Raw genomic sequence first — 22,404 nt, 5'->3', positions numbered from 1 at the left:
ACTCACTAAAATCACCCAAGCATTTCGTTTTCAGTTTATTAAAAGGTTTCTCTTTCCAAGCCCATGGAATAAATCAAGCCTTGTGATCCAGGTTTGGGGTAGGGTTCCCAACTAATTGGATACTGTTGTTATTCTGCTAACATCAAACATGCTCAAGCCTCCTATGTCTATGATGGCAGCTTTGTGATTGTTTATTAAACTCAGTTGTCCGAAATCCCGAGTTTAAAGCCTGTCATCGTTATATGAATTCTTTTGCAAACCCTTTATTCATGTTTTTTTTTGTTATATACCAGCTAGTTTTAATTTTATAACTGCTTAGTAATAGCAGTTATAAAGACATTCTTCTGAAAACTGATTGCTTGGCTCACATTAAACTGTAAAAGTTATGGTTCGGTCACTGAGCAAATTTTCATTTCTATGAAAAACAGGATTCATGCTTGACTTAACGTTTAATTATTGACTGTGGATTTACAGTGTAAGGTCTTAGCTGATCCTGTTGAAAAGTCGCAACCCTGACACTGTGAACACAAATAGTTTCCTAGTACCAACCGTATGAGAAAATAGCCATTAAAATGTAATGTAGAGCACAAGAGATTAAAGAGATAAAAGCTACACTTTAAAGATTTTACATAGAGATAAGAACAGAAGATTGTAGGACTATATATTTATACATTAATTTCATAGCGTTGTAGAGCAATGTTTACTAAATTTGAAAGCAAATGTGTCTCTCAAAAAATGCAATAATGAATATCTATCTATCTATCTATCTATCTGTCCATCCATCTATGACTGTCTACCTATCCACAGACACTATATAGCCAATACCATCAGCCTAACCCATTGCTAACAGCTTCATAAACTCCAACACATAGCCATGAAATCTCCACAGACAAACACTGGCAGTACAATTGGTTATACTGAAGAGCTCAGAGACATTAAATGTGACACTGTTTTGGATTTTTGTTTTTGTTATAGAATGCCACCTCTGTCAGTCCGTGAAAATTCTGCCTTGCTTGATCCACCCAGCTAAACTGTAGCTGCTGATATTGTAAAGTGTTTGTGTCAAGTAGCAACAACAGCAAAGCAACAAAACTAGAAAAAAACAGTAGTGGCTCACACGTGTAGCACATAAAGAAAAAAAAAATGTCCTATCATCCTTTCCATCACTCACTACAGATTTCCAAACTGCCTCCGGAAATGAGATCAGCACATCAATATGTGTAATGCCGAATGTCAGCTGGAGTGGTGTAAAGCACACCATTACTTGAGGCAGGGGCACTGGAAAAGTGTTCTCTGAAGTGGTAAATCACGCCCTACTGTTTGGCAAACTGATGGAGGATCAGGGTGTTGCATATGCCAGAAGAATGCTACCTACTGGAATGCATAGTTAGTACCTACTGTAAAGTTTGGGATACTAACAGGATGTCAGTCAAATGTCAGTCATTGCGGGTCTTTTTGATGATGTGTACACACTTGTGACATTACAGCCCTCTGTAACCAATCACAACCCAGTACAGTATATTTTCACTTCCTGGTTATTCTTGTTTCCTTGCCCTGTCATGCTTTCTGTTTACCGTTACATATTACTTATTATTCACTTTTCTGACCTTGGCTTGACTGACCAGTCTTGAGCTTTGTAACCCTGACCTTGACTTGTTTCTCATTTTTCTGTGTACCTCTTTGATCCCTGACCTTGACATTTATTCTGTGTCTGCTTGCAGACTTTCTGACTATAACCTCAGTGCAATCCTGGCCACTCTAAGGACCGTTAAGCATACCTTTCCCTGCATATACCTTGATTTGTGTGTTAGGGTCAGGCCAATCCTGACAAAGATTCATCTTAATGCTACAGGATAGAAAGACATTTTAGACAACAGGGTGCTCCCATTTCTCCGGCATGCCACAGTCCAGGTGTTAGTCCCCTTGAAACAACTTTTCCATCACTATTGTGGCCAGAAAGAGTCCCTGTGGGTTTTAAAATTCGCCTGCCCATTGAAATCTATGGCGGTTCGCCCGGTTCGCGGAAGTTCGCGTTCACCATTCGCGAACCGAAAATGTTATGTTCGCGACATCACTAATGGTGAGGTGTCCATATGCTTTTCCTCATAAAATTTAGCATATTTATATATATGCTATGAAGTGATCCAGGAGGCACTCACAGGTCTTGAATTAGAAAAATTTGATTTATTGTATCAAGGACAGGTTACATACAGTTGATAGATCAACATTTCGACCCTACTGGGTCTTTCTCAAGGGTCAAAACGTTGATCTATCAACTGTACGTAACCTTGATACAATAAATCACATTTTTCTAATTCAAGACCTGTGAGTGCCTCCTGGATCACTTCATTGTATATTTTCTACGCATTGGGAGTTGCACCAAGGCAAGTTTTTTCGTATGTATTCTTTAAAGGAGAGTGCCAAGCCATCACAATTTATTATATAAAGTTAATATATATATTAATATATATATTATATATTATATTATATATATTATATTGAGTGCAACCATCCCCCATGTTTCATATATATATATATATATATATATATATATATATATATATTTGGGAGTCTAGCCAACTCCTTGGTTTTGCACCCCTCCCTGTTACAGGTGCCTCATCTCAGGTCCCTATTTAGCCTTGTACTGCAGAGAGCCTCAGATGGAATTTTTTCCCAAGTAAGTGGGTTAATCTCATAAGAGCAGACATTAGACTGTGAGAGTAGGACCTGCCAAAGATGGGGTACATTGACGTTGTAGCAGGCTTATGCAATGTATGATCATATAATGTAACTAAATCCCCATTATTTTTTTTGCCTAGATTAGGTGTTTTTAAAAAAACGTTTAAAAACTAATAAAATCTGTCAACATTGAAGTTGCTGTTTAGTAGATAGGAGAGTGTGCTGGATTTTGTGTATTGTTTATTATATAATATATATAAAACAGAAAAAATCCTTGCACTCATGCTGTCTTGGTAAATGCCAGCTTCAAAGAGTTACATAGTAAAACTATATATATATTCCACAATAAAGGCTGCACTCCACAGTCTTCCTTAAAATCCAAAAATCTTTACTGAGTATACATTAAAAAATGATTGACGTTTCATCCCAACATTGGGCTTTCTTCAGGATCAATAAAACGAACATGTTCTTTTTTTTGATCCTGAAGAAAGCCCAATGTGGGGCTGAAACGTTGATCATTTTTTAATGTATACCCAATAAAGATTTTTGGATTTTAAGGAAGACTGTGGAGTGCAGCCTTTATTGTGGAATATATATAGTTTTACTATGTAACTCTTTGAAGTCCAGCTGAAGATCAGCACAAGAAACAAGGTTTAGAGTGAAACATAGGTAACTTCTCAAGTCCAGAACATAAGCCCATGCAAAGCTAATTAACCGGATTGGTACATCTTTCCTAACCAGCATTAATACTTTTTAAATGCAAATGTTTAAAGTCTTGGTAAAAGTAGCCATGTTGTTCTACTGCTGGAGGTCAGAGAAGTTTAAATAAATTTGTAAAGGCTTTTGTGCTGTTTATCTAGGTGATGATATGTGGTCAATCACGCACTCCAAATGTGTAGAAAGGTGGAATGAGCTGGAGGTTTTGGTTGACAGACATTCTATAATTCTTGATGTATAGGAAACACTTGTAAAAAAAACAGAAGTTAAAATAAATATTTATGGATCCTGTCCTCAAGTGTACTTTAGAGCACGAATTCAGTGCTATCCATAGTCACGAGTCACCACGTATTTTTCTACTTAAAGACCACTAGATGATACAATGAGTTCCCATACTATTGTACTATATCAATTATTTTAACCCTTTGGTCCATAACATTTTATCTCTATCACGCTGAAGGGAATAGAGCCATCATAAAACAAATGAATCCTCAGGTCAAAATGTACTGGGAATTTGGTTTATTCAGACTATAAAGCTGGTCAGCCCTGTAAAACTCATCATTAAAATTCAATATATATGTGGAAAAGTAAAACAAACAAACTAAAATTTACTGCTAAATTTGACAGAAATGTACTCCTTAAGGACAAAGGACAAACAAACTGTCCAACTTCAAAACCAAAAAAGACTAGCGCTTGTGCTAGGTGTTTGCTCAACAATAACATTTCTCTTTTAGTAAAGGAACACTCTAGGCTCCATCTCATTGTAGTGGTTATGGTATCTGGAGTCCCCTGGTGCCATCATTCCATTCAGTCTTAAATACTTTTTGAATATTTTAATGCTAAACAAGAGTCCCTAGAACCCTGTTCTGTTTGTGCTCCTCAGACTAACGAAGAATCATAAGCCTTAGCAGCAATGTACAACAGTGATTGACTGAGGGTGTCAGCCTACAACTTAATGCTAGATCAGTAGTATTGTACATGACTATACTGAATCTATTTTAAATTGTGTTTCTTTAGTTCCTCTAGTTGTGTATAAATTATTACAAGCTGGTTGTCCCCCCTCCCCTCCCCTTTTTTTTTTTTTTTTTTTTTAAATGAACATGTTTTATTGAATTGTTGCATATCAATTCAAAAGGATAATACAAACCAGAAGATCTGGGTATGTAATAAAAAATGTCACCACATTGCTCCCGAAGGTCCGCACTCACTGTCATCCATGTAATATCCACAAGGTAAATTGTAAATAGTGCATCTTTATTTCGTAAAAAAAAGTATAACATGAGATCAAAATAGCAGACAGACCTCATTAATAGCGGGGTATCCAAAATACAAAATACGTAGTAAACATACCACAAAAAAATATTCACCAGTCAAAAAAGAGAACCCTGTGCCTGCTGGAAAAAGGGGGGTTGTTAAAGTTAGGTAAAACACCTGTGAGGGCTTTGTACGAAATTTGCATCTACCCTGATGCTTTATCAACATCACTGTTGAATCTCCCAAAATGCCACCAAGCCCAAACCTCTTTAGAGCCTTCTAGAGGTAGTGCCAGTCCACCCAGTCAAAGTCCTTCTCAGATTCCAATGACTTCAAAAAGGCCGGAGGTCCCGACCGAGCGGAATAAATCCACCAACCTAGCAATGTTATCTGGAGCCTCTCTTACTGGAATAGTCCCCAACTGATCTGATATGCATTGTTCTATTCTGTAGCACCTGAATGGTAAATGGCAATGCTCTTTGGGTTTTTTTTTTTTTTTACCAACTCTTCCTACAGACTTTAAATGGTTCCTTATGACATACATGTCAGAGCTAGGTAACTGTAGTGATCCTAATTCATGCCATTCATTGCAGATGCCAATAACCTTAGCTAAGTGCACCTATCAGCATCAAGGCACCAAGCTGCTTGGTACTACAAAAACTACAAACAAATTTCATGGAAATTAAAAGGACAAACTAAACATCAAAATCTTAATAATGTGATTATGGGTCATAGATTTTGAGAAATGCTACAGGTTCCAGTAACTAGTGAATGTTCCTTCATATAGCCACTAGGGCGGGAGTAGGCAACCATTGGCACTCCAGATGTTGTGGGCTACATCTCCCCTGATGTTTTTGCCAGCATTATGACTGTAAGAGCATTATAGGAGCTTTAGTCCTCAAACTCCGGCCCCCCAGATGTTGCTGAACTACAACTCCCATGATTCTCTGGCTATCTATGTAATTCAAAGAATCATGGGAGTTGTAGTTCAGCAACATCTGGGGGGCCGGAGTTTGAGGACCCATGAGTCACTGCATCGAAAAGTATGAGAAACAGAAGCTCTAGATTGGCGGAATGTGGCAAATGCTTTTTTATTGGATAAAAGTCATCAGTTGTCACCGTTTCGGCAATAGAATACAGATATGTTTAATGACCTTTTTGTAATTTTTTTTAAAAAACTTTTTTTATTAAAAGATGGTGGCCAGAAATGTCAAATAACTATGGTAACATCTAATTAAATTAATAAAATAAAAACATGTTTCCTTAATGCATGTCCATATATGACCTGCTTGTCATGCATTGTGTGATTCTATGCATGTTACTTTTAGATGGGCACGTCACTCTCATCAATTTTTCTCTGATTGTCTTCGATGGGGCCCAAGTTTTTTCAGTAACTTTTTTACAGTAGACATTTGCTGGCGACTTCACTAGTGCCATTTATAGATAAAATTTACACCTACACAAAGCTGTTTTTGGATGACAGGTCATTTTAAGTTTTAAACTTGTTTTATTGTAGAGTACGTGTGTGTTTTTCCTTTGCACATTGCTGTAAATAGGGATGTACAAAATGACCCTGTGTCCCCTCATGGAAACTCTTGTTTCTGTCCATTTTTTAACCCTCAGCATTCCATATTAATATAATTTAACAGGATGTAAATGAAAACAGCATGTATCCTATCTAAAGTACATTTCATGTTCGGTCTGTACAAAATCATGATAGGAGAGTATATGGTCAGACTAAGGCATGCTATTGATGCACTGTACTTCACCAGTACGATCATTATTTCAGTGGAGAGATTGCCCACCTAATCTCCCAGTCAGGTTTCACCTACTATAGCACGTTGCTGACACACTCATGAAGTCTTAGAAATGTCCTGTAATAGCCTTGCAGAACTACAAATACATTTAATGCTTTATAGGGTATTTTCCTGCAAAGCCTTGGGACTGTCTATCCAAAACCAGGACAGTTGGGAGGTATTCCCCTTTAGTCCACTCTTTATATATTAATAATTACACTAATACATGACTGATAGTCACAGCACCTTTTATTGGGGGATTGGGGGCAGCCATGATTTGACATAATCTTGTGGACTCTCACTCAAATTTTACTTTATGAATTATTACCAACATTCTTGCTGCTGATTTGTAACTCGATGATAGCCAAGATATATATTTCATGCAGCCTCTATCATTAGGTCTGTTGGTGTAGTAGCATTCACACCAGGTGGGACAGCTGAGATCACTGTCCATAAGAGTGAAGTTCTAGGAACAGCTAAGATACTGCGGAGCCGAGAATAAGGAATAGATACACCACCCAGGAGGGTGTACCTGGGGTGGACTAACAGACATGTAATTGTAACCAAACAACTGGACGTACAGGAACAGAGAGGTGGAGGGTCCTGCTCAACGAGCTTACATTCTATATATATATACAAAAAACGTCCTTCCACCATCATCAGTCACTACTTCTGTCAAAAAGAAACAATTAGATGCTAATCACATCAAGAACGATTTAACAATTGGTTCAGGGAGTCTAAGATTTACTGTTCCCTTTTGAGGCTTCACGTACCCATCTACTACTGACCTAATCCAACTTCTTTTTTATTAGCGTTTATATAAAAGTCAGTTAAAAAGTAAACCTTAGTGAATAGACCTCATATATTTTATTCTGACATTACTTCTTTCTGAAGCTACTTAGAATGCATGAGAACAAACATTTATATTGCAGTAATTTTAAGCTAAAAAAAACTAACTTCAAAGTAAGACTTTATAGCTAAATCTAAATTGTGCTGCATACTGTGACCTGCCATGGGCACAGAATAGTTTTCATAAAGATTCTGTTCATTAATGGGGAATGGGCAAGAACAATATCCTGTTTTCCGTTAGCAGAGAATATTTGTCCCTTGCTGTGTATGTAACTATACAATATGCCCCTAAGCCAAGAATCATTGTGGCGGTATGGCTAAGAGAGCAAAATGATGTATGTTTAATATTTAATTTGCAAGGAAAGCTGTTGAAGCGTATGTTGAATATGTGCTCATCTCTCTTGGGGACAAAGCAACATAAATTTGGTCTTAAAAGACGGAACCTCTTAACTGCACACCACCAACTGTGTCTCTTCAATTCGATGTCCGTTTGGATTCCATTGAAATTAATGTAACATAAAAAGAATTCTCAAAGATTCTAGATAATAAAGACTTCAGGAAGCTGTGGGAGATTTTTGATTAGCGTGATAGGCTGTTGCTATCACTGGCTATTTTTTTTTTTAGATGGTTGATAAAATGAATTAAAAGAAAAAAATACAGTCCAATGAAGGAATTTAATAAGTGTTCTTGGAATAAATGGTCCTATGAGGAATCAGATTGAAAATAGAACATACGTGATTTTCAGCACATGTATTGGTGGATGGAGGTATACTGTATCAGTTTTAAAAACTATAGTAGATAAGACATTTATATAAAACACATATAACTGTGAATTCAAAGTCAGTTATCAGTAAATACTACTTTGGGACTACTGAAGGTGCACATGGTTAAAGGCAAAGTGAGATTGAAATTAGAGTTATATTGTTATGTCTCTATGTCAAGATCGCAGAACTCTGCCTTGCGGAATATAGGTCACAAGTCAAAGGAAAGAAACAGAAAGAAAGGGGTGAAATGGACAGAAAGATGCAGTACTGCTTTTAGAGGAAGCTGGCTTAATAAATCTTACTTAAAGAAAAAAAATAAAGCACCTGAAGCCTGCTATTATAGTAAATGATCTAGTCAAATTCAGGATTACAGAGGGCAAAGTAGTTGGGTAGCAAACCAATTTAAGGATACAGATGACCGCATAATTAAAAAGTTGCTAAGAAAATAAAAAAAATTATTACGCATTAATGAAATGCACTCTTGACATTAATCAGAATCACTACTGCCCAAATCATACCATCTGGAAACTCTTTAACATGGCGCAATATTGAGACGCAATATTAAGACGATGTACATGTGATAATGTAAAAAAACGCATATAGCAGAAAAATATGTTGCTAAGACAGTCAGCAATTTCTCAGATAAAAGTTGCTTTTATAAATTACAAGCTATACAGTCATTCGCAATGTTATTACTTGTGGCATAGAGGTCCCCCTGTCCCTGATGTGTGGAGTTGAACAAAGAGGTTACACCAGAAGAAGACTATGTTATCTTCCGCAAGTCTCTGCTAAGTACAAAGACAGTGATTCCACCGTGGATACATAATTGTTCAATCAAAGCAATTAGAAGAGAAAAAGGTTTGAAGAACTTGAGGTAGCAAAATCACTTTGTTGCAGCCCTAGCGACACCTCGCAGGGCTGAAACTAACAAAGCCATCCTTCCACACTTACTGGAAAAAGAGTCTAAGATTTTTAGCTTCTCTAATTGCCCAGTGTGTTTAATTTAGAAGTTATCACCTGCTCTGGTAGTAGCTAAATACTAGGGACTAAAGCCTCGTGTGTGATTAAGGTTCAATTCACATAGCAGGAGATACAAGCTACTAAAGGTAACAACACACTGTGCTATAAGATCTGTTTGAAAATTAAAACTTTTTTTCTATGTTGGTGCGGTGTTTCCAGGGCTGAATAAACAACCTTTTTACTTACCTTCTATACGGCAGAGAATTGAGCAGTGAGACTGCAGGTACATTATCTAAACACCAAAATTGCTTCTTTAAGCTAAAGTTGTTTTGGTGCTTCGAGTGTCCCTTTAAAGAGATACATGATGCATGCATCTGAGGGTTGCCACCTGCAAAACATGAACAGTCTGTGTGCAAATGGATTATTACTATAATTGTTACTGTTTATAAAGAGTCAACATATTTCATAGTGTAGTACAATAGGTTAACTAACAAACGTGTAGTTGCAACACAAATTAGACTCACAGGAACAGAGGGTGGTGATAGTAAATGCAAATACTATGAATCAGTGAATAAAAACTATTGGTTGTGCCCAGGATCATGACCTGATTCTAGAAAGTTGGAATTGAAGTACCTGGTTATTAAGTACTTCCTCATTGTTTGACATGGTTCTGACAACATCTGGCAAAAATATAATATATACATGCATGTTCAGTGTACTGGGAGGTTTTCTACCATCATTGTATGATCAAAACCCCGTTTATGTGCTATATAGGATCAAATGGAAAACCAATAGAATGTCTCAACATTTAGCGCTTGCCACCCAAAACTCCACCTGTTTGCCTTGAAAAACCTCCACCCTAAATGTTCATAAACTACTTGTCTTTGTACAGAAAATTCTGAGACATATATGCAGGGTGGACCAAAATTCAGAGTAGGATTTGAGGATAACGTTTCTATTAATGAATGATTGAGCTACTCAAGTGTATGCAGTTTGTTTACAAACACCCACTCCTTCAGATATCACCACTGGAAGTAATCCGGAGCTGAAAGGTCGGGCGAATGTGGCGGCCTCTCGCTGAACAGTAGTCGCAGGAGTTTCATTGTGGTCCTAGATGTTTGGGAAGTATTTTCTCTCATATCTCGCACCAATACAATTCCACTATATTTAGTCATTGTTCCTTCATGAAATTATTACATTTATTAAAATTAAATTTATTGTTTAATCTCCCAAGACTCAATTATATTATGCACCATCAACAATAAAATTGAGAAACTGGAAAATAAGTTATTTACCTAAAATCCTATTCTGAATCTGACCCACCCAGTACATATCGTGTGGTTTTGCTATGGTCTTATAGAACCTAGGCATCCATCCCCCTACCCAAGCATCCATTCTTCCATCATGAGTTAATAGCATTTAACCACAAGTCATGCTGGTATTATTTCTTTATTAATATTTTAACAATACTGTAAAAGTCTCTAAAAAAAATAATAATACCATTAAAACAGAAACATTTACCTCTGTATGTTAACACTGCAACATTTTTTTGAAACTTGGCAAACCTCCATGGCACAGAAAATAGTATTTAGAATCTGAAAGTATTGTTCTATCTCTCACTGTGTTAATTCTCTTTATAACAGCACTTTCTGGCATGTGAATATAGTGTGGTATGCTCTGCATGATATGATTCAAGGGTAAGTGGGGCAGCTTAATATACCCTGAAGCCGTCGTAGCTAAAGTCTTAATATTTTCCTTACTGCTGTTTCCTTTCAATTTAATGCTCATGGACCACCAATCAATAAGAAGCCACAATTCCGATCTAACCATCGGAGACAATGGTTACAAATCTTTCGCAATAATTGTATTATTATGAATAAAATGTCCCTCACTGGCAGAATGGAATAATGGCCTAATATGTTTGGCATGAACATACAATTAAAATCAATGTTAATGATGCTATTATCCTCAGGTCACGATATACTTACTGCAACACGTACAGTATTGTATAATAATTGCATAAAAATGTTTAACACTTGTAGACATTAGGATCATGTAGGGAGAATGAAAACTATACTCTGTCTTTTTCATTGAAAATATTAATATTTTAATTTAAGAACAATTATGTGTTAAGACTGGAAGACTCTACATTTGTTTCTAAATCGATTGGAACATATATCTCTGTAGGTCCTACTCGTATGGGGAAAAAGGGGTAAATGTTGGCATGTATGGCAAAGCATCCCAGTCTTCTATTATATGGTCTTTATTCTAGAGAAAGTGTCTCTTTGCCAGTACAAATGCTGATGTCCCGCATTAAGAAACTTGTTTTCTTGAAGAGGAGACACGGGGTTGCTTTATCTGGAGAGTGTTAAAGAAATTGTCCTTTACTGTTGAAATAGAAGTCACTCAATGACATCTGATTACCATGCAATGGGAAAAAAATTGCAGCTCTGCTCTATGATTTGACTAATAATGCTCTTAAAATATTATCATCGCTACTAGATAAACATGACTCGCAAGGACACTCGGCCTAATATCTTTTTGATGGAACTACCTCTGCTTGCAGACTCAAGCTGTTAATGTAACTTGTTTGACCAGTCCATAACCATTTCTGTATAGCCAGCTTGGACTATCTCCCAGATTAATCTATTGATTGTCTCTGTAATACATGCCCTTTTTTCAGTCCCAGTACACTGTTAGCGCTTCGGGTAGTTGACCATCTATCAAGTCAAAGTCATTAATATTTGTTGGCAAGGTAATTCTGCACAATTACTGCACAAGGTAATTCTGCACAATTATCTTAGAAATATTAATGATCATATAGCCCTAGTGCCAGTTAGGGGACAGACATTCACTAGGGTATAATTGTTAAGTTGGTATCTTCTTGCGCTGGATGAGTATGTAATCTTTTTTATGGGTACTGTTTACCTTATTTCCATATGAATAGAGAGAAAGGCGCAATATACCAGATACTTCTTAGCAAAGTGTGTGATAATCCTTGCTTCAGGTACATACACAAGTGATCAATGCTGATCTGATATACATATAAAGTTAATGATGCTCTAACAACGTTCATGAAAACATTCTTGGAAAAAGAGTAGTTTCAAAGAGGAACCTGGAAAGTTATCTTTGGTAAAATTGTTTGATTACATGTATACATGTTCCACAAGAATGAAATTAATTTTAGCTTATTTTACCGATATAATGAATTTACCATAGTTTTAGAATGTAGGAATAAATGAGAGAACTTCACACTGATTTAAAGTATTTACGGATACTTCAGAACCATTTGATGTGACAATGGAAAGAGATGATACATAGTCACACTGCCTTATTGATAACAATGGAGTTAAGGGTTGTCTACTCAATTGGACAGTAAGCATAGTCCATGAGGGAGAATATCATAATGTCAAGAACATCTGGTCTATAAAACCGTGCCATGGCAGCTCTTTTTTTTTTTTAATTCTTTATTTTTGTAGTGCAGAAGCTTCATACAGTCGCTTGGGAGGTACCCCAAAGGCAGTCCTCCAGCGCATCATAAAACATTTAGACAAAGAGGTACAGGATTGAACTTGCACATTTTTTATAAAATTGAGGTATGCGATATCCGGTATCTATTGGCATTACTTAAGAATATTCATAACATAAAATAAACTAAAATAAGCTAAATTGACAACGCTTAACTTTCTGCTCGTGGGATAAGTAAGTAAGAGGCTGTATCCAGCGTTATGGTAACTTTGCGAGTAAACTATTGTGGTTGATTCCGTTTGGGGAGTCGCTTAATGGAATCACGAATCAATGTAAAACCCAACTTTTAGTACAGGCTAGGTAAATTATGGGGTGAGTGTAACAGTCACGATAGCTTGGTACTGACGCCCTCTCAAAACTTTGCTTTTAAACTAGATTAACTTCAGCTATAACTAACGAGGTAAAAAGTATAGTATTACTTTGGTATGGTGATATTATTGCATGTTTTTAGGAACTACAAGCAGAAGGGGTAATTAGTGCAGGCTGGACCAAGGTAGAATCGTGGATTGTTAAACAATAGCTGGAAGGGTTGCACCGCCTCTCCATGGTTATTCAAATGGTTATTCTCACTACAGTGCAGGGCAGAACGTTACCCTTTCTTATGGTAAATCAAAAACAGGATAAATTGCAGGTTATGCACACTTTAGCCAGCACTATACATTGTTATTTGAAAAGAGCGTGGATTCAAGCTTAAAACATTAACAGACGGTCACCAACAGTCCTTGTTGTGGTCAGTATGAGAGATTGGGCTATGGGCTCATCTATAGTGGCAAGTGTCCCGTTTAGCCAATACCTGACTGAAGAATGTCCCCGTTCCGTTTAGGCTCCCTTGTGGCTTTTCCTTGCGCTGAGTAGTGTGGCTGCTCAACCTCCCGACTGATCATGCAGTTGTGGGTGGAAGAAGCACTTAGGAAGAAGTGGGTTCGGTAGCAGGTGATCGGTCCATGGTTCAGATCAGAGCCGTCACCCCACTCCCAGGCACGGAAACTGGAAGGCATTGTCCAAGGGGAGAGCCGGGCTACGGCTCCGTGTAACAGCTCTCTCTCCCCCGAACCTGTGATGGGTCTGAGTTGTACTTCCGTCCTCCATTGTGTTGTTCTCTGTAAAGGGAGCTCGGGAGTCAGCGAGTCCCGCGTGGTGGTCGGATGTTTCCGGTGCCGCAAGGTGGGTGGCAGAGAGGAGGCGATGGCTGGACCCACTCTTGCTCAGGCGAGAGGAGTAGATGGCGCCCGAGGGGTTAGTCGCCTTTTCCCGCCATCTCCTGTTGCGTTACGTAGTATTTGGGTCTTTGTTGCTGGGACCACTGATTGAGGGGTAGTTTGGGCCTTGTACTGTGGCTTTTGGTCGTGCGTTTCGTTATTCAAGGGGCCCGGTACCGGTACTCGCCTTTTTGAGCTTCGGCTCTGATGCAGGCTGGAGGTCGCCCTGGCGCTGCGAGGGGGGTCCCACTGTAGGGCGCGTCGTGTGATCAGGCGTATCCACGCCGCAACCTCTCTCATCGCCTGCCTGTATGGTTGTCTCCTGGCTTTAAATAATGCCCAGAAATAGGTGCATAGCCGGTCAAAGAAGGCCCCTGTGTGCTTAGGCGGTTTAACATTTGCGTGCTTAAGCCCTGGCCGCGTCCGCGCCGCCATCTTGGTTGGGCCTACGAGGTCCCGTTGGTTTGAGGATTTCGTTGCTTGGCTTGTTGTGCTTGTGGGGGTGATCGACCCCTGCGAAGACCAGGATGACCCCCGCCGGTCCAAAGGGGGGGGTAGCAGGGCTGCGATCGGTTTCCACTCAAGAGCTTGACCCGCGCCAGGAGATCGGCCGCCTTTCCCGGCCCTCAGGCTCGGCTCTGGTATAGGCCGCACGGTCAGTCTAAGTCGTGTCGCGGCACTCCGGTGCCGGACCGATGTCCTTTTGGTCCTGGTGCCTTCCTTCGTTTGGTGCCGGTCCCTGTTTGCCGGTAAAGTATGTATTTCGGTCGGTAGCTTAGCACCCATGGCAGCTCTTTTTATGGCTTCTGATACACATTTAATAGATCACAGTGGTTCCAGCTTCATATTGTAAGCGAGATGCTTACAGCAGGATCAGAAACCAGTTAAATGAGGTTCTCAAGCTCAGTCTATAAAATGTTTCCTATTAATCAGTCTAAAAACTTCAATAATGTGGGTGAGAAAAAGATCTTGCCTCTCAACGGCTGATTAATTCTTCCATTCTTCTTGATACCCAGACCAAAAAAAAGAAGAAGACTAAATACTTTAATTAAGTGTCTGACATATGTTTGCTATTCTGCAATAAAGAACATGGTGACGGAAATAATCCCCTGAATACTCTGCAGAGAGAGTGCACACGATAATTTAAATTTGTATGCTCAAGTTGTGGGTATTGCTAATAGATACTGTATGTGCAGTGACTGGAAATGTCTAATTAATCCAAGCCCAGCTAAGAAGACAAGACAAAGTTGGGCAACATTCTGCCTTTTATTCATGAACATTTCATATTTAATTTACCTCTTAAACATAGTTATTTCTAAAAACCTATCCTCTATAATTATCTCAATATTAAAATAATAATAATAATAATAATAATAATAATAATAATAAGTAAGAAAGAAACAGTTAACTTAATTGAAAATGTGAATACATTAAAGGGACACTCTAGGCACTGTAAACACTTCATCTAATTAAAGTGGTTATGATGCCTGGAGTATCTCGGTGGGATCTTGCCATTTAGTGTGGAATGATAATCCTCGGACCTCGACAACCACCTCTGTGCTGCATGGGCTTATGAGGAAGCATTAGCATTGATCAGCAATCGGCAGCTGTGATTGGCTAAGAGTGTCAGTTGACCACTCTCAGCCTATCACTGCAACCAATTGTTAATATGAAATGGTTGAGGAAGTGAGTGTTTGCTTCATTTAATGGTAAATTGAGCACTACCCATTTTACATGCTCAACTCAGTCATGTATGTAAACTCACTGTCTGAAAATATGTTTGACTCCCATGATGGCTTGACAGCCTTTAGAATAGCAAACTATCATGGAGATTGGAGTTCTGAAACATCTAGGGCTCTAGCCTTTTGGAACCCCTGTTGTGGGACCTGTTATGTCCCACTGGGTAACTAGATTTAGAGGCTATCAATGTAGAATGAAGAGGCAGATAATTTATATTTGGATGGACCACTGTTGGGTTTATCCACTCAACATAAAATTAAATCACAGATTGGTTATTGTTAAAGAGATCCTATAGTGCCAGGGAAACAAACCCATTTTCCTGACACTAAAGGCTCTTGGAGTGCTCCCCTCCCTCGGGTCAGCCCTCCCTCGGCGCTGAAGGGGTTAAAATTCCTTCAGCCACTTACCTTAATCCAGCGCTAGGCTCCCTTGGCACTGGTGACCCATCCTCCCCCCAAGACATTAGCTCCCGAGTGGAGCCGAATGCGCATGCGCGGCCAGAGGCGCGCGCATTCAAACACGCCCATAGGAAAGCATTACTCCATGATTTTCTATGGGAATCTTGTTTGACGTTGGACTCTGTGAGGATGTCAAGCATCAAATAAGTGCAATTTACTCAGTGTAAATTGCAGAAAAAAGGTCTCTAGTGGCTGTCAGGGAGACAACCACTAGAGGTTGGCTTAACCCTGCAATGTAAACATAGCAGTTTCTCTGAAACTGTTATGTTTTTAGCTGCAGGGTTAACCCCTTAACGCCGTTACGGCGTTCTATGCCGTCACGGGTTAAGTGGGCTTTAAAGCCGGTATGACGGCATAGCACGCCGTAACGGCTTGCAGCCCCAGGAGGTAAGATGTACTTACCTCCGCCGCGATCCGCTTCGGGAGGACTGCCTCACAGCCCAGGCAGCCCTCCCACGGCAAGTCAGGCCCCCGGGGGCCATGTGATCGCTCTCAAAGAGCGATCACATGGCCCCCTATAGCTGGCTGTGGATCTGCCAGCAGGGGGACTGTTTGAAATATCAGACAGTCCCCCTGCTGGTGGGAAGTATAAAAAATAAATAAAACACAAGTGTAAAAATAAATTAAATATATTTTTATATATATATAATATGTATATATATTATATATATATAATATATATATACATATTATATATATGTAACGTCATACAAAGTGTATTTTAATATTAATATAAGTATATATATTAATATTATAATACACTTAGAATGACGTTACATATATATAATATGTATATATATTATATATATAATAGATGTACATATATATTATATATAAATACGTATAATTAAAATAATAAATAAATAAAATAATAAAATAAATAAATAAAATATTGAAACAAAATTTAATATAAATTATATATGCATATGTAATTTCATTCTAACTGTATTTTGTTATTAATATATATATATCGGTAACAAAATACACTTAGAATGACATTCTATATATATCTATATATATATAAAATACAAATAACCGCAAATATATATATATAGATAAATACATATAATTACATAAAAGATTACATTAGTATACACGTAGAATTTAAATACCCATAAAAGCATATATATTAAAATTCTACATGTATATTTAAATAATCTTTTAACGTAATTATGTGATTTGATTAATTAAAATTTGATTGACATGCCTGACAACACAGGGAGAAAGTGCAGAGAATTTAATTCGCAAGCACTATATTTGACCCTGTAACTCTCCAAGACACCATAAAACCTGTACATAGGGGGTACTGTTTTACTCGGGAGACTTCGCTGAACTCAAATATTCGTGTTTCAAACTGGTAAATTGTATTACAACGATGATATTTTAAGTAAAAGTGACATTTTTTGCATTTTTTACAAGCGAACTGCACTTTTATGGTCTATATTATTGTTGTAATATGTTTTACTGTTTTAAAACACTAATATTTGTGTTTAGTGAAGTCTCCCGAGAATAACAGTACCCCCCATGTACAGGTTTTATGGTGTTTTGGAAAGTTAGAGAGTCACATATAAGGCTTGCATTTCATTTTTTTCACATTGAAATTTGCCAGATTGGTTATGTTGCCTTTGAGAGCGTATGGTAGCCCAGGAATTAGAATTACCCCCATGATAGCATACCATTTGCAAAAGTAGACAACCCGAGGTATTGCAAGTGGGGTATGTCCAGTCTTTCTTAGTAGCCACTTAGTCACAAACACTGGCCAAATATTTGTTTTTCGCTTTTTTCACACAAAAACAAATATGAACGCTAACTTTGGCCAGTGTTTGTGACTAAGTGGCTACTAAAAAAGACTAAACATAGCCCACTTTCAATACCTTGGCAAGTCTACTTTTTCAAATGGTATGCCATTATGGGGGTAATTCTCATTCCTGGGCTACCACACCGTCTCAAAGGTAACATTACCAATCTGGCAAATTTCAATTTGAAAATGTAATGTTCTATATTTGACCCTGTAACTTTCCAAAACAACATAAAACCTGTTAATGGGGGGTACTGTTGTACTCGTGAGACATCGCTGATTACAAATATGTGCATTTTTTTTGCAGTAAAACCTAACAGTATTATGACATTCACAGTTAAAATGTCAGACGGAAATGCAAATGTAAAAAAAAATCTTATTTTCTCACATTTTTTTTTACTTTTATTCATAATAAATGATGTTCCATATATGAATAGTTAATGATAGATTAAAGCCCTGTTTCTCCTGAACAAAATGATATATAATAAGTGTGGGTGCATATAATATGAAAGAGGGGAACTACGGGTGAACAGACATATAGCGCAAATTCCAGTTTTTGTTTACGTTTTGTTTTGATCAGAACGTGCACTATTGACTCCGTCCTGAAGGGGTTAAAACTAGGGGGACCTGGCACCAAGACCACTTCATTAAGCTGAAGTGGTCTGGGTTTAAATCTACCTGTGAGCATGGAGTGTTAATGACAATACAGTAAATCACAGGCTAGCATGCAGTGTTTTGTGGATGTAAGGGTATCAGGTAATTGGTTGCTCTGGAGAAAGGTAGCCTTCAAGACAAAACTGTAAGCATCGTATATTGCCAATATTGTGTTTGCTGTAGAAAAGGGTTGGCACCGAGTAACCTCTGCTGCAGGAAGTAGGTTTGTTGCAAGGGCTTGTGGGAAAAATATTAGAGGACAAAGGTTTTAATTTTAATGAACATTCAAACTTTACAAAATGTTCTGTTTGCTTCTGTCAAAAGGACAAATAGATCAAGCTGAAACGCTAAGATATATACCAGACCAGAGAAACCATCATGCATACAATTTGAATTGAAAATAACAAAATATACTTATTAACAAACGAGCTAATGTTTTAAGCCACGTCTGCTGAAGTTAAGAATATTTGCTCAAGCAGCTACTTCGTTAATAAGTGGAATTAGTGGCGCTCGTCTAATTTTTTCAAAAACCAAAACTAATAAACAGGTAACTATATATAGAGTAATTGATACCGGAGAAACTGACGGAAGCCAAGCACAGAGAGATGGACACAGGTTTCTTCAGGAAGGAAGAGATTCTTTATTGGATCACCGATCGGGACTCAGAGGGACTAATGTCACCAAAATACAGCAAGTTCTGAGCCCCGGACAATAGTGCAGGCTCCTTATATAGGCACATAACTCCTCCCATATTAAGCTCCACCCGCGCATTCTCTTGACCAATCAATACAAATAAGAATTAACTTCCTACTTGACCGCATGGCCTGTCCAGCACAATGGAGGAGGGGAATACTACATCCTGTATTCTTGCACATGCTCCGTACACTACTGATCATATCTTGCCTCGTGCAACCAACTGATCGATACGTCAGCATATGCACGTACACATGCCACGTGGTAATCTCGGCCTACTAAATTTATTTTTACCGAGATTCCACCACATTCCCCCCTTTGATGCCTCTTGATATTTCACAATTACTTGAGGCATCACTTAACCTTGGTTTGCATACACCGCAAGTTACCTTGAACCAGACCAGACTTATCTTATGATGTGAATCTTCAACACTCATCTTCCTGCATTGGTTCTCCCTGATCTAGAGCCTTATATTTATAAATTGCCATTATCTGTGCAGCAGCCTTCCTCTCTGCTATATTTTCTATCAGGCTTTGCACAGACCTAACTACTAAGGGTATAAGACACGGCAGGAGTAGACACAACATTAAAATCAGTAGGACTCCACCTACCACTGCCTTAAGCCCTCCAAACCACTCATACCAGCTACCAAACCAACTACTTGGATTATACCCTTTCCATACCTGAGTAGGCACATGCGCTAGTTTAACCATATGGCTAGTAAGCTCAGCTATTGCTTGCCCTTCGTCATCTATTTGAAGACAGCAATTGCTCAGGTTAAACTTCCCACATACACCTCCCTCTACTGCCAAAAGGTAATCCAAGGCTAATCTATTTTGGTATACTGCTGTCCTCATCCTGGTATTATGCTTTGCTAGAAGATTGAGCGCTTGTGATGTCTCGTTAGTAATGATCTCAACCACCGCCTGTAATCTTATAATACGGTTGAGCATATAAATTGGGGTTCTATAACCAAAGGTACCGTCCTCTGCCCACGTGGCTGGCCCATAGTAATCTATAATACGCTGGGGAGGCCATTCATTATCTTCCCAGGCGCCTATCTCTATTGGTCCCCTTTTCTTCCTATGATTCACATCATACACTTTAACACCTAAAGTCTCACCTGTTTCAATAGGTAACAAGAAGAAGGATGGTTTGAGCATACCCAACACACATGCCCCTTACCAGTCCTGTGGCAACTCCGAATAGGCTTTCTTACCACAGATCCAGTACAAATTTGCTGGGGCTCTCCAGGTAGATGTGATGGATAGGTCAAACCACACATCCTTTAAATTGGCGTATCTAGCAAACGGGTTAGATGGTTCTGAGACATTTGAAGCCGACCACCAAGTTGTATTCTTCGTATCATCATCATAAGCTTTTTGCCCTAGACAAGTTAATTCTCCTACAGAAGTATTATACATCATTCCTTTCCTTGCTATGCAAACATAACCTATGATGGAGGTCTTTAATCTCCACTCAGATTTACCTCTAACACTCATATGATAATCGGCTTGTGTAGATATTAATTGGTCAACTGCCTCAGAACCGGACATTACCTCCTTTGCTTCCCAAGGCCATTGGTCTCCCATGTTAGTACCTCCACACACATAGCAGTTGGTAACATTAAGACTACCGGCAATACTTTCGGCTAAATCAATAAACAGGTTTTTAGCATTATGGGGGATCTTATTATCTATGCTCATCTCTTCATAAAAGGAATGGTATACTTGATGAGTCTGGGAGGATACCTTATCAGTCTCTATCCCTATAAACATTACTGTCCCAGGATCTAAACCCGTCCCATATATTTGAAACCCAAATAAATTGCCATATTTATCTAAGAACTTGTCGGGGTTATTTATAAGTATATGGACTGGATTGCATTCCATAGACTTACAATATGGGCTGGTAGGCAACTTAGTCACAATCATGTCCTTGTCTACTGTCTGTCCCCAAGTTGCCCACCCCACACAAGACCAATATGGGCAAAAGTTATAATCTCTATTTGGGCATCTAGGACTCACATATTTATTTTTACTACTGGGACAAATATATTTATCGTTAGACCCATACGTCCTCTCCCATCTAAGATCCCCACATACATTCCACGGCTTTCTACCACTTGATATCGCCTTACACGCATCAAATAGCAGAACACCCGAAGAATGTACGGATTCTAATACCGTCTTATTAATTAGGGTCCCCTGAGGATCTCCATTCCTGAGAGTCAACCAAATTGTACGAGGTTGATATTCTGGACTGAAGCACTTAGGTTCTCCTACTCCTAAATGGCACACACTATATTCTATATTTAGGTATCTACATCTTGATACATCTCCTTTACACTCGTATTGTGAATGCCAAATTAGGGTTTGGGAAATATGGTTACCTGTTCTTGTAGTCTTAATGCATACCTCACAGCTAGGAGTGTCGGTACCTCTACCTTCCTGAATATAAAAATACACATATAAAAACATTATTAAGAACACATCTTTCGTCGTCATCCTCAGTCTTCGTCCGTGCGAAGGCACCTCAGCTTCCAGGATGTAAGGGCTGCAGGGAATGGAGTTCTGCTCGTCTTCACAGGGGTCCCTTCGGGACTTTTCCTGGCTTATATACTATACGTCGGTGAGCGGACAGGCTTTATTATGGCCTTCTCACTCACTTACCAAATCCTTGAAACAATAAAATTTTGTAATCCACAAAGTTCCTCGTCACTCCGACTGAGTCGTGCGCTTTAACCGGATCTTGCAGGGATTCTCTGGATCTGCTGTAGCTTGCCAAGAATCGACTGCTGCTGGTTTAACCCTGGAGTGATGTATCCACGGAGTCACTTCGGCTACTTTTATCGCTGTAGGGGTAGACAAAAGAACAACATAAGGACCTCTCCACTTGGGCCCTAACGGTACATTATTCCACTCTTTAATCCACACTTGGTCTCCTGGGTGGTAACTATGAACTGGGGGATAAATATTCACAGGTAATCTATCTTGTACCCATTTCTGTACCTCCTCCATAGTCTTACCCAACTCTACAACCTGCTGCCGGGTAATTCCTTCTCCCAACTGACTCAAATCCCCCCTTAAGTTACCAAGTACGGGAGGTGGTCGCCCATACATGGTTTCAAAAGGAGAGAGGCCCATCCTTCTGGTAGGTGTACTGCGGATTCGCAATAGAGCTATGGGCAAGAGAACGTTCCACTTAAGTTGGGTTTCCTGACACATTTTAGCCAACTGATTCTTAATAGTTCTATTCATTCTCTCTACTTTACCAGAACTCTGGGGTCTATATGCCGTATGAAGCCTCCACTT

The sequence above is a fragment of the Pelobates fuscus genome, chromosome 8 (genome assembly GCF_036172605.1).
Source record: "Pelobates fuscus isolate aPelFus1 chromosome 8, aPelFus1.pri, whole genome shotgun sequence".
Classification (NCBI taxonomy): domain Eukaryota; kingdom Metazoa; phylum Chordata; class Amphibia; order Anura; family Pelobatidae; genus Pelobates; species Pelobates fuscus.
The sequence above is the reverse complement of the archived record's forward strand: the minus strand, read 5'-3'. Positions refer to the sequence as shown.